Raw genomic sequence first — 12213 nt, 5'->3', positions numbered from 1 at the left:
ATCACAGAGGATAATAAGGGCCTGTTGCTTTCCCCTGCGTCCTCCTACCTTGTAGCTCCACCAGGATAACACAGTGAGATAGTTAGAGATTTGACTTGCTACACTCTGTTTATCAACCGTCTATCTAAGAACAATGGGCAAATAGCGCAAGCTTGGAAGGAAGGTTTAGGCCTGGCAGAAAGCAAAAAAGCAAAAACGGTATACTTACTTACCCTCCTCTCTCTTTACCCCTAGCCCTATATTGGCAGTGAACAGATATCTCCATTTCAACACTAAACCAGCATTTACGTGGGTTTTGCAGAGCAATTTTATTTGTATTTCTTGGTTTCTCATTGGGGTGGCTATGGTTGACTGGCGGACAAAAGGTTGACTGGAAGTCAGATTTAACCGTTTAATTGATTTTTATATGAGAAATATGGAGTCATATGTGATGAATTATCATAAAAGCTGCGCGGGGCACTGCAGTGAGTGGTGCAGTGATATCTGTACTCGGTACCAGGGGCCCCTTCTGATGAGCGGGGGGCCGTAAAAGGCATTTTATTATGTGGCGAATATTGTTACACTTACAATAAAAATCAAAAGAGAGGACAGAAACCTGCAACAAGTTAGTGCACTTAGAGGAGCGTGTGCTTATGTGTGTTTTAGGGGCATTGGTTGTGGAGCGTGATCGTCATTTTGTGTGTGAGAGCAGGGACTGAAGAGAGCGTATGCGAGGGAGTGTGTGTGTGTGTGCTGTGTCAGGTTACACACGGCGAGCTCAGCTCCATCTTTTCCCTGTAGAGTGTCCTCGGAGCTGACTCTACAGGTGGCTTGTATTTAGCTGGGGCCCCTGGCGATAAGGAGCGTGCGTCCTCACTCTGTGTTCCCTGTCATGTCCGTCTATTAGGTGATGAACGGCCTGCAGGCCCGACTATCAAGTCCTGCACCCTAATGACTTGCCTGTGTTTGTGTGTCTGCTGCCTGCGTGACTGACTACACTTAACGTCGAGAGGGCTTCAGAGCCAGGGGACTGCACGCCAACCATCCAGCCAGAGGCCATTGCACGCACGCACGAACGTACACACACACACACACACACACACACACACACACACACACACACACACACACACACACACACACACACACACACACACACACACACACACACACACACACACACACACACACACACACACACACACACACACACACACACGTCCTCCCCACATCTGGGAGCAGTAAATCTCTGGAGCTTTTCAACGCCACTGCTGCTCTCCTCCCCTTTCTCCACTCTTCCCCTCCTCCTCTACCAACTGCTCTATCAGTAATTCCCCTTCTTCCCTGCTCCGTACTACCCTGCTCCACTTGTCCCCATCTGCTATAGTCCTCTAGCCCCCTGCTCATTTCCTCTCCCTCTGGGTTCTGCTAGAGAAGTGCTGTACTAGTGTGACTTTCCACTGGACCAGCCTCTCTCTCTGCTGCTCTGCATAACATCAGCACCAACACCAGCACCGGCTCCACTTGGAGCCAGCGTTGGACCTGTCACTGATCCCTTTCCATTATCACAGTCAAATAAACAGCCACAGTGAATCAACCAATTATTGGGCATTATCCCTCTCCAGCTGCCTCTTTCTCCAGTCTCCACTGAGCTGTGGCTTTCTTGAAGGGTAATCGCTGCTTGGACAGAAAGCCAGTGATCTCTCCAGCAGAGCATTTTCCTTCTCTGTTCCTTCATTTCGGTTTAATTGTTATGAAGAGCATGTGTGTTTATGCTCGAGCTGCTGAAAGTTTGGGTGTGGTGGTGTTGCGAGCAATTGAGTCATTTTTCTCCTCTCCCCTCGCACGCTACTCCAATAATACTGGACAGTCGTCTTTAACAGATTTTCCTGTGTGACTGTATTGGTCCGCATCCCAAGCCCTATTCCCTACATGGTGCACTACTTTTAAACCAGAGCCCTACGGACCATGGTCAAAAGGAGTTCACTGTATAGGGAATATGGTGCCATTGGGGACGGGCCCTTGGTTTGCGCCTCTCCTCCAGTCATGCTGTGTATTTCATGGCTGTTCTAGCTGCAGGTGTGTTTATTATAAAGCAGGTGCTGCGGTTCACAGGCTGTGGAGAAAAGGCGTTAAGGCCAATATACTGGAGATGGATCACTGGCTGCTTGGTCTCAATGACGTTCACTCTAACACACACCACTACCACGTAACGCATGTGGAATCATGTAGTAACCAAAAAAGTGTTAAGCAAATTGAGATTTGAGATTCTTCAAAGTAGCCACCCTTTGTCTTGATGACAGCTTTGTACACTCTCAACCAGCTTCATGAGGTAGTCACCTGGAATGCATTTCAATTAACAGGTGTGCCTGTGACATGTCTTTCCTTCTTAATGCATTTGAGCCAATCAGTTGTGTTGTGACAAGGTAGGGGTGGTATACAGAAGATAGTCCTATTTGGTAAAAGACCAAGTCCGTATTATGGCAAGAACAGCTCAAGTAAGCAAAGAGAAACGACAGTCCATCATTGCTTTAAGACATGAAGATCAGTCAATTCTTAAAATGTCAAGAATTTAGGGAAGTTTCTTCAAGTGCAGTCGCAAAAACAATAAAGCGCTATGATGAAACTGTCTCTCATGAGGACCGCCACAGGAATGGAGTTTCCTCTGCTGCAGAGGATAAGTTCATTGGAGTTACCAGCCTCAGAAATTGCAGCCCAAATAAATGTTTCATAGGGTTCAAGTAACAGACACATCTCAACATCTAATGTTCAGAGGAGACTGTGTGAATCAAGCCTTCATGGTCTAATTTTTGCAAAGAAACCCACTACCAAAGGACACCAATAAGAAGAAGAGACTTCCTTGGGCCAAGAAACACCATAAAATGAAATTAGACTGATGGAAATCTGTCCTTTTGGTCTGGTGAGTCCAAATTTGAGATTTTTGGTTCCAACTGCCGTGTCTTTGTGAGATGTGTGGTTCCCACTGTGAAGCATGGAGGAAGAGGTGTGATGATGTGGGGGTGCTTTGCTGGTGACACTGTCTGTGATTTATTTTGAATTCAAGGCACACTTAACCAGCATGGCTACCACAGTGTTCTGCAGCCATACACCATCCCATCTGTGCAAAGCTGTCATCAAGGGAAAGGGTGGCTACTTTGAAGAATCCCAAATATAAATATTTGTTTAACACTTTTCTGATTACTATATGATGCCACATGTTGTTTCATAGTTCTGATGTCTTCAATATTATTCTACAATGTAGAAAATAGTAAAAAATAAAGACAAACCCTTGACTGGTAGTGTAATTCAATAGCTTTGAAGTTCATTCTTAGATGTTCTATGTTTGAGCTGGTTTTGAAAGCAAAAGTCAAATTGAAAACATGAATGTATTGGCATTTGTTGAACTCAATTTTCATAATAGCAAGCTCGGATGATGGTTTTGTTAGCTAAGCTAGTAAGTCTGTTTGTTTGGTTACCAATGTAACTGCACTAGCTATCTAGTAAACTTGCTAGCTATTTCAGTGGATGCTGTCACCTTTCTACTGACAAATGAATACATCTCTAGTGGCAAATGTGTTAAATTATAGCTATGGCATAAAACAGATAATCAAGTCAGAGCTCTATGCATTCTCTGGAATAATGCAACTCAGTGGAAGGTCATTTCCACTCCATTCCATTCCACTACTTTGGCCACATTACCAATGTAAGTACAACATTGTTCTGATAATGTCCACATGTAAGATACATGGTGTACTTTGGTACCGCAGCTTCTCCAATCACTGTTGTCGTAGTTCCCTGTGATTGATGTTAGTACAACTTTGTTCAAATCTCAATGACTTGTCAGCAAGGTTTCAATGCCCACGGAGCTCCTCTCTGACCCTAAATCAAGGTCACCTGTGTCCTGCTGCTGTTGGTTCTGTGATCAACAGGGGGCACTGTTGTCCTGGCCGAGCCATCTGGACACTACTACTGGTCACTCACTGTACACTGTGACTGGACAGCCAATGTAAACAACATCTCCTCTCTTCTGAGTCAGTTGTCTCACATCGCCACAGTTCCTTCCATTAACAACCACTTTGCACAATGGGATGTAAGAATGTCTCAACAAGAGAGCAGTCACAAGCCTTATCTAATTCTGGTCACTGTGAAAACTGTCACCAGACCACTCCCCCTCTCTCTAGTGGTTTTGACCCAAGCCTCCAGTGTTGCATCAGAGCACTCCAAAAGGCCAGCTCGTGACCGTGAAAAAACAAATATTTACGTCTACAATGTCAACAGTCTTATGTAAACATTCACAGGGCCTTTCTGACTGGATATGTCATCTGTTGTCTCGCTGTACACGTTAAAATGGCATATCCTGCTAAATCCGGGGCCGGTGAGAGAAAATAAGATCCTCCACTCCTCCCTCCTCGGCTGCCCCTGAGGCTTCTGGGTAATTGCAGTGTTTAGGTCCATGGAGGAGACAGGCGGGCGGCGGGCGGGATGGTCACCTGGGCAGCTAAACAGGTATTTGGATTGCACTGTGTAATTTTCATTTTATACCATGGGACAAGTTAAATATTTGCATTCCATCACAGACAACTACCCCCCCCAACTATACAGCCTTATACAAGCCTAGCACCCCTCGTTTGCTTCTGGCTAGCTTAGAGGGTAAAACCAACCCACCATTATACAATAGTATGATTTCATCTTGTGCTTCATATGATGACATGGGAACAAAATGGTAGTGTTCAATCTCTGGACATGTTCCAAATGGCACTCTATTCCCTACCTAGTGCACTTTGCAGGGAATAGGGTGCCATTTAAGACGTGTTCGTCAGGTGTAGTTGAGAGATCAGATCCACCCAGAGGGGGAAGAAAGTCACTTCCTGTTTGGCCTTTGAAGTCAAGCCTCATTTCCTGATGTGGACATTGTACTAGAAAAACGAAGGAAACTGCATGTTGATACACAGACCGGGTTTGATCATTCAGCCGTTTGTCATGGAGGTCAAAGGATCCTTTAGGATTGCCTGCACATACTGCACATACTGCACATACTGCACATACTGCACTGACACTCAAACACACACACACACACACACACACACACACACACACACACACACACACACACACACACACACACACACACACACACACACACACACACACACACACTCATACTGCACCGACACTCCAACACACACACACACACACACACACACACACACACACACACACACACACACACACACACACACACACACACACACACACACACACACACACACACACACACACACACACACACACACACACACACACACACACACACACACACACACTTAGACACTGCTGCTACTCTGTTTATTATCTATCCTGAATGCCTAGTCACTTCCTACATGTACAGTTGAAGTCGGAAGTTTACATATACTTAGGTTGGTATCAATAAAGCTCGTTTTTCAACCACTCCACATTTCTTGTTAACAAACTATATTTTTGGAAAGTCGGTCAGGACATCTACTTTGTACACGATACATGTAATTTTTCCAACAATTGTAATTCACTGTATCACAATTCCAGTTGGTCAGACGTTTACATACACTAAGTTGACTGTGCATTTAAACAGCTTGGAAAATTCCAGAAAATGATGTCATGGATTTAGAAGCTTCTGATATTCTAATTGACATCATTTGAGTCAAATGGAGGTGTACCTGTGGATGTATTTCAAGGCCTACCTTCAAACTCAGTGCCTCTTTGCTTGACATCATGGGAAAATCAAAAGAAAACAGCCAAAAACATTGTAGAACTCCACAAGTCTGGTTCATCCTTGGGAGCAATTTCCAAACGCCTGAAGGTACCACGTTCATCTGTACAAACAATAGCATGCAAGTATAAACACCATGGGACCACGCAGCCGTCATACCGCTCAGGAAGGAGACTCGTTCTGTCTCCTAGAGATGAGCGTACTTTGGTGCAAAAAGTGCAAATCAATCCCAGAACAACAGCAAAGGACCTTGTGAAGATGCTGAAGGAAACAGGTACAAAAGTATCCATATCCACAGTAAAACGAGTCCTATATCAACATAACCTGAAGCCACTTCTCAGAAACCGCCATAAAAAAGCCAGACTATGGTTTGCAACTGCACTTGGGGACAAAGATCGTATTTTTTGGAGAACTGTCCTCTGGTCTGATTAAACAAAAATAGAACTGTTTGGCCATAATGACCATTGTTATGTTTGGAGGAAAAAGGGGGAGGCTTGCAATTCGAAGATCACCATCCCAACACCATAAGGACAACAAAGTCAAGGTATTGGAGTGGCCATCTCAAAGCCCTGACCTCAATCCCATTGACAAATTTGTGGGCAGAACTGAAAAAGCGTATGCGAGCAAGGCGGCCTACAAACCTGACTCAGTTACACCAGCTCTGTCAGGAGGAGTGGGCCAAAATTCACCCAACTTATTGTGGGAAGCTTGTGGAAGGCTCCCCGAGGTGTTTGACCCAAGTTAAACAATTTAAAGGCAATGTTACCAAATACTAATTGAGTGTATGTAAACTTCTGACCCACTGGGAATGTGATGAAAGAAGTAAAAGCTGAAATAAATCATTATCTCTACTATTATTCTGACATTTCACACTCTTAAAATAAAGTGGTGATCCTAACTTACCTAAGGGAATTTTGACTAGGATTTAATGTCAGGAATTGTGAAAAACTGAGTTTAAATGTAATTGGCTAAGGTGTATGTAAACTTCCAACTTCAATTGTACATATTTCCTCAATAACCTCAACTACCTCATACCCCATCACATTGAATAGGTACAGGTACTCCTTGTATATAGTCTGATTATTGTCATGTTATTGTGTTCCTATTCATTTCATTTTTTCATTTTTAGCTAAATTGTCTTACTTTTTTAACTCTGCATTGCTGGGAAAGGGCTTGTAAGTAAACATTTCACAGTAAAGTCTATACCTTTTGTTTTTGGCGCACGTGAGACATATCATTTAATTTGAGTACTGTTTGGGAAGTTTATTTAGGCCTACATCATTTGCAATCGGTTATTCACTGTACGACCCTGTGTACTCTCAAACCCAAGATTAATGTTGAATGACATGGGACATTCTAACATGGAACATTTGTATCATTTCTCATTTATTCCAGTTCACTTAAAGTTGGAATCCTTAATGTTGAAACTGCCAAGTTACTTCAAACAACCAACACTGTGTTTTCCCCTCAGATATCATGGCATGCGTGATGGAACAGCAGAATATGTACCACAATGTTTCTAATTAACACACTGCTCAGCTCCATTTGGAGGCTCCTCGCCTCCGTTTTGTCAACAAAACAAATACAATAACAAATGAGCCTGGGACGACCAGTGGCGCTGTTTCACCTTTTGATCTCAACCTGAACTTTCATTAACTCTCATTTGTCAGTCACACAAGAAGAATGTAGGTAACTTCTGAGCTTTGACAGTCCATCCAGTGTAAAATGTGAAACGGAGGGAAAGACTGCTCTTTCTACAAGCCTCCAGGGAGGAGCAGGAACATTGGGTTATTGTTTCCAGAGAGGAAATAATCCGTTAATTTATACAACAGTAGGATGTCTCCACTGGTCCACTTAATGTGTGTCCCAAATGGCACCCTATTTCCTATATAGTGCACTACTATGGGCCCTGGCCAAAAGTAGTGCACTACATAGGGCATCATTTGGGATGCTGACTATTTCTGCTCAGAAGCCATTAAGGTCCATTAATTAGTGCTGTAAAAGCAGGGCAGCGTACTCGAGGCCTGGCCCTATCTGGCACACTTCTAGGAAATGAATGGATGGAGTTATAATCATTCGTGGAAATGGAAAAAGCGAATCAGTCGGGAGAGCCCTTGGTCAAAATGTTATGTCTAGTGTTGTGTTTAAATCTCTCGTGAACAGACACATCATCTGTCAACAACTGTGGGATGCGACAACTTGCGAGGAAGGTGCTCGCTAGGGTTAAATGGCGGGAACCACATGACTGAGATTTACAGGCCAAAATCATTCCCATTTCCCGGGAATAAATAACTGCGAGACAAAATATAAATAAATTATAATAAAGTATTTATATGAACCGCATGGTGTGAAATGGAACTGTTATATTATATAAATAAATGATCTCAATCTGTCTTCTCTACGGCCTCTGCATGATGAATCATCAACACTCAGGGTGGGGACAGACAGCCCATCTCAGTATAGAGCGCAGTTCACAATGAATGTAGACCGGTCATCTCATCATGGTGACTTTTTTTCTTGTGACAGGTAGGCCTATATTTGCTGCAGCATAGCCTATGCTACAGTAATATAAAGACCGAATATGCGTCTAATTTACCCATCTCCATCTGGATTTCGGGGGTCACTTTATTTTTTGTTAATTGTAACAATGTTTTTTTTTAGTTGCAGCTGCAGTTTTACAGCCTATCACTCAAATATCATTGCTTTAAATCAGGGCACTCTCTCGCAGTCGTTCTCTCTCTCCATCATCCAAAATAGATACTAAAAATAGATTGCACCCCAAATAGATACTCCTGTTCTAGATTGATTGGGACATGGGGATAGTCAGTTGTACAACGGAATTCCTTCAACTGAAATGTGTCTTCCCCAATCCCTCTGACTCAGAGAGGTGCGGGGGGCTGCCATAATCGACATCCACGTCGTCGGCGCCCGGGGAACATGACCATTCAATCTTCGTGAAGAGAAGTGAAAGCCTTCTGGATCTAATTCTAGTCCTGTATTATTGGGACGGCAAGTAGGCTAGTGGTTAGAGTGTTGGACTAGTAACCGAAAGGTTGCAAGATCGAATACGCGAGCTGACAAGTTAAAAAATATAATTTTGCCCCTAAAAAAGGCAGTTAACCCACTGTTCCTAGACCATCACTGAAAATAAGAATTCTTCACTGACTTGCCTAGTTAAATAAAGGTCAAATGAAAAAGTTAAGTACAGTACCAGTCAAAAGTTTGGACACATCTACTCATTCAAGAGTTTTTCTTTATTCATACTATTTTCTACAATTTGTAGAATAATGGAATTTCTTTCCTTCTTAATGTTTTTGAGCCAATCAGTTGTGTTGTGAAAAGGTAGGGGTGCTATACAGAAGATTGCCCCATTTGATAAAAGACCAAGTCCATATTATGGCAAGAACAGCTCAAATAAGCAAAGAGAAATGACAGTCCATCATTACTTTAAGACATGAATGTCAGTCAGAGTTAGACTTACCAGCCTCAGAAATTGCAGCCCAAATAAATGCTTCACAGAGTTCAAGTAACAGATATATCTCAACATCAACTGTTCAGAGGAGACTGTGTGAATCAGGCCTTCATGGTCGATTTGCTGCAAACAAACCACTACTAAAGGACACCAAAAATAAGAAGAGACTTGCTTGGGCGAAGAAACATGAGCAATGGACATTAGACCAGTGGAAATCTGTCCTCTCTGTCCTTATTTACATAAGTATTCAGACCATTTGCTTTGAGACTCGAAATTGAGCTCAGGTGCGTCCTGTTTCCATTGATTGTCCTTGAGATGTTTCTACAACTTGATTGGGATACACCTGTGGTAAATTCAATTGATTGGACATGATTTGGAAAGGCACACATCTGTCTGTATAAGGTCCAAAAGTTGATAGTGCATGTCAGAGCAAAAACCAAGCCATGAGGTCAAAGGAATTGTCCGTAGAGCTCCGAAACAGGATTGTGTTGAGGCACAGATCTGGGGAAGGGTACCAACAAATGCATGCAGCATTGAAGGTCCTCAATCACACAGTGGCCTCCATCATTCTTAAATGGAAGTAGTTTGGACCCACCAAGATTCTTCCTAAAGCTTGACGCTCGGCCGAACCGAGTAATCGGGGGAGAAGGGCCTTGGTCAGGGAGGTGACCAAGAACCTGATGGTCACTCTGACAGAGCCCCAGAGTTCCTCTGTGGAGATGGGAGAACCTTCCAAAAAGACAACCATCTCTGACAGCACTCCACCAATCAGGCCTTTGTGGAAGAGTGGCCAGACGGAAGCCACTCCTCAGTAACAGGCACATGACAGCCCGCTTGGCGTTTTCCAAAAGGCACCGAAAGGACTCAGACCGTGAGAAACAAGATTCTCTGGTCTGATGAAACCGAAATTGAACTCTTTGTTCAAAATGCCAAGCGTCATGTCTGGAGGAAACCTGGCACCATCCCTACGGTGAAACATGGTGGTGGCAGCATCATGATGTGGGGATGTTTTTCAGTGGCAGGGACTGGGAGACTAGTCAGGATTGAAGGAAAGATGAACGGGGGAAAGTACAGAGAGATCCTTGATGAAAACCTGCTCCAGAGGGCTCAGGACCTCAGAGTGGGGCGAAGGTTCACCTTCCAGCAGAACAACAACCCTAAGCACACAGCCAAGACAACGCAGGAGAGGCTTCAGGACAAGTCCCTGAATGTCCTTTAGTGGCCCAGCCAGAGCCCGGACTTGAACCCGATCTAACATCTCAGGAAAGACCTGAAAGTAGCTGTGCAGATTTAATACATTTTAGAATAAGGCTGTAACGTAACAAAATGTGAAAAAAAGTCTAGGGGTCTGAATACTTTCAGAATGCACCGTATGTGTATTGGATAAATGGCACAATTGTTTGGTCTTTTCTGGGCTTGGGCTCATTAAATACCTTTAATGTAGGGCTCATTAAATGCCTTTAATGTAGGGCTCATTAAATACCTTTAATGTAGGGCTCATTAAATACCTTTAATGTAGGGCTCATTAAATGTGTTTAATGTGATGTTAAAATGTGTCACGTGCTTATGCAGATATGTATGTTTTCATGCATGTGTGTGAAATAGAGGCCCTCATGGGTTTGGACCCATTCCTGAAATGAACCTGGGGCTTTCCCACCCGGAACCGATATGCATAAATGCATTATTATTATTTATTTTTTAATATAAAGACACATTTCAAACGGACCGGAGGACAACTAGACCTGTTCCATATGAACCTGGTCGGATAATGACACAGTCCGATCTGATCGGAGTGAGGGAAGCAGCAGAAAAGTAATTTTTTAAGCTACTTTATTAACCGGCGCTGATACAGCATGAGAGGAGGGAGAGGTGCAGCTCTAGCAGGCGGGGGAGGACCATACTGTGAGCGAGGGACTTGGGGAGCAGGGAGGGAGGGAGAGGTGCAGCTCTAGCAGGCGGGGGAGGACCATACTGTGAGCGAGGGACTTGGGGAGCAGGGAGGGAGGGAGAGGTGCAGCTCTAGCAGGCGGGGGAGGGCCATACTGTGAGCGAGGGACTTGGGGAGCAGGGAGGGAGGGAGAGGTGCAGCTCTAGCAGGCGGGGGAGGGCCATACTGTGAACGAGGGACTTGGGGAGCAGGGAGGGAGGGAGAGGACCATACTGTGAACGAGGGACTTGGGGAGCAGGGAGGGAGGGAGAGGACCATACTGTGAGCGAGGGACTTGGGGAGCAGGGAGGGAGGGAGAGGTGCAGCTCTAGCAGGCGGGGGAGGGCCATACTGTGAGCGAGGGACTTGGGGAGCAGGGAGGGAGGGAGAGGTGCAGCTCTAGCAGGCTGGGGGAGGGACATACTGTGAGCGAGTGACTTGGGGAGCAGGGAGGGAGGGAGAGAGACAAGAGACACCAAGTCGACTCCAACTATAGTAGATTAATAGCTGACTAGCTAGCTAGGCTAATTGAGGCTGCAGCGCTTTCTGATCCTACAGTTACAAATAACACCAACTCCATTCAGAATATTAAGTAGCAGCCTGCCTGTTGGCTCTTGGTCGCTGTAGCCTGTCCTTGTCCTTTAACTTTTAATTCCATCTTCCATGGATTAGATATCTCCTAACTTTTGCCACACGGAGCAAGGTTCTATGACTGTAGCCTATTGCCTCTTTGATGACTTTTGATTGGCCTACAACAAGCTACACGCTCCACTCTTGTGAAAAGCAAGAGCAGCAGCATAAATTATACCATTTCTCTTTCTCTAATGCAGCAGTGGCGTTTGGAAATGCACGGGCCCTTCCGGACAAGTCAGTTACAATTACACCCGTGACCCGTGACCCGTGACAGTCATATCAGATCCCACCCAGATCTGTGACATTATTTACAATTCTGGATACTAAAAATATATATTTTTAATTTTCTTGATAAAAATAGTGCACTGGGCCTTTAATAGTCCTGCATTAGTGAACCAATATAGCCGTCTATAACGCAACACTCCCAACCCCAAAACATTTCCCCACGCCTATGTG

At 44.4% G+C, this 12213-nt stretch overlaps 1 protein-coding gene across 1 annotated transcript in view; it reads left to right on the top strand.

Moving 5' to 3' along the window:
• Window positions 1-12213, top strand: part of LOC118396524 (potassium voltage-gated channel subfamily KQT member 1-like) — a 309173-nt gene that overhangs the window by 141465 nt on the left and 155495 nt on the right. The gene's annotated exons all lie outside the window — the stretch shown is intronic.

Source organism: Oncorhynchus keta, chromosome 17 (genome assembly GCF_023373465.1).
Source record: "Oncorhynchus keta strain PuntledgeMale-10-30-2019 chromosome 17, Oket_V2, whole genome shotgun sequence".
NCBI lineage: Eukaryota > Metazoa > Chordata > Actinopteri > Salmoniformes > Salmonidae > Oncorhynchus > Oncorhynchus keta.
This window is presented reverse-complemented; position numbering and strand designations above follow the sequence as displayed.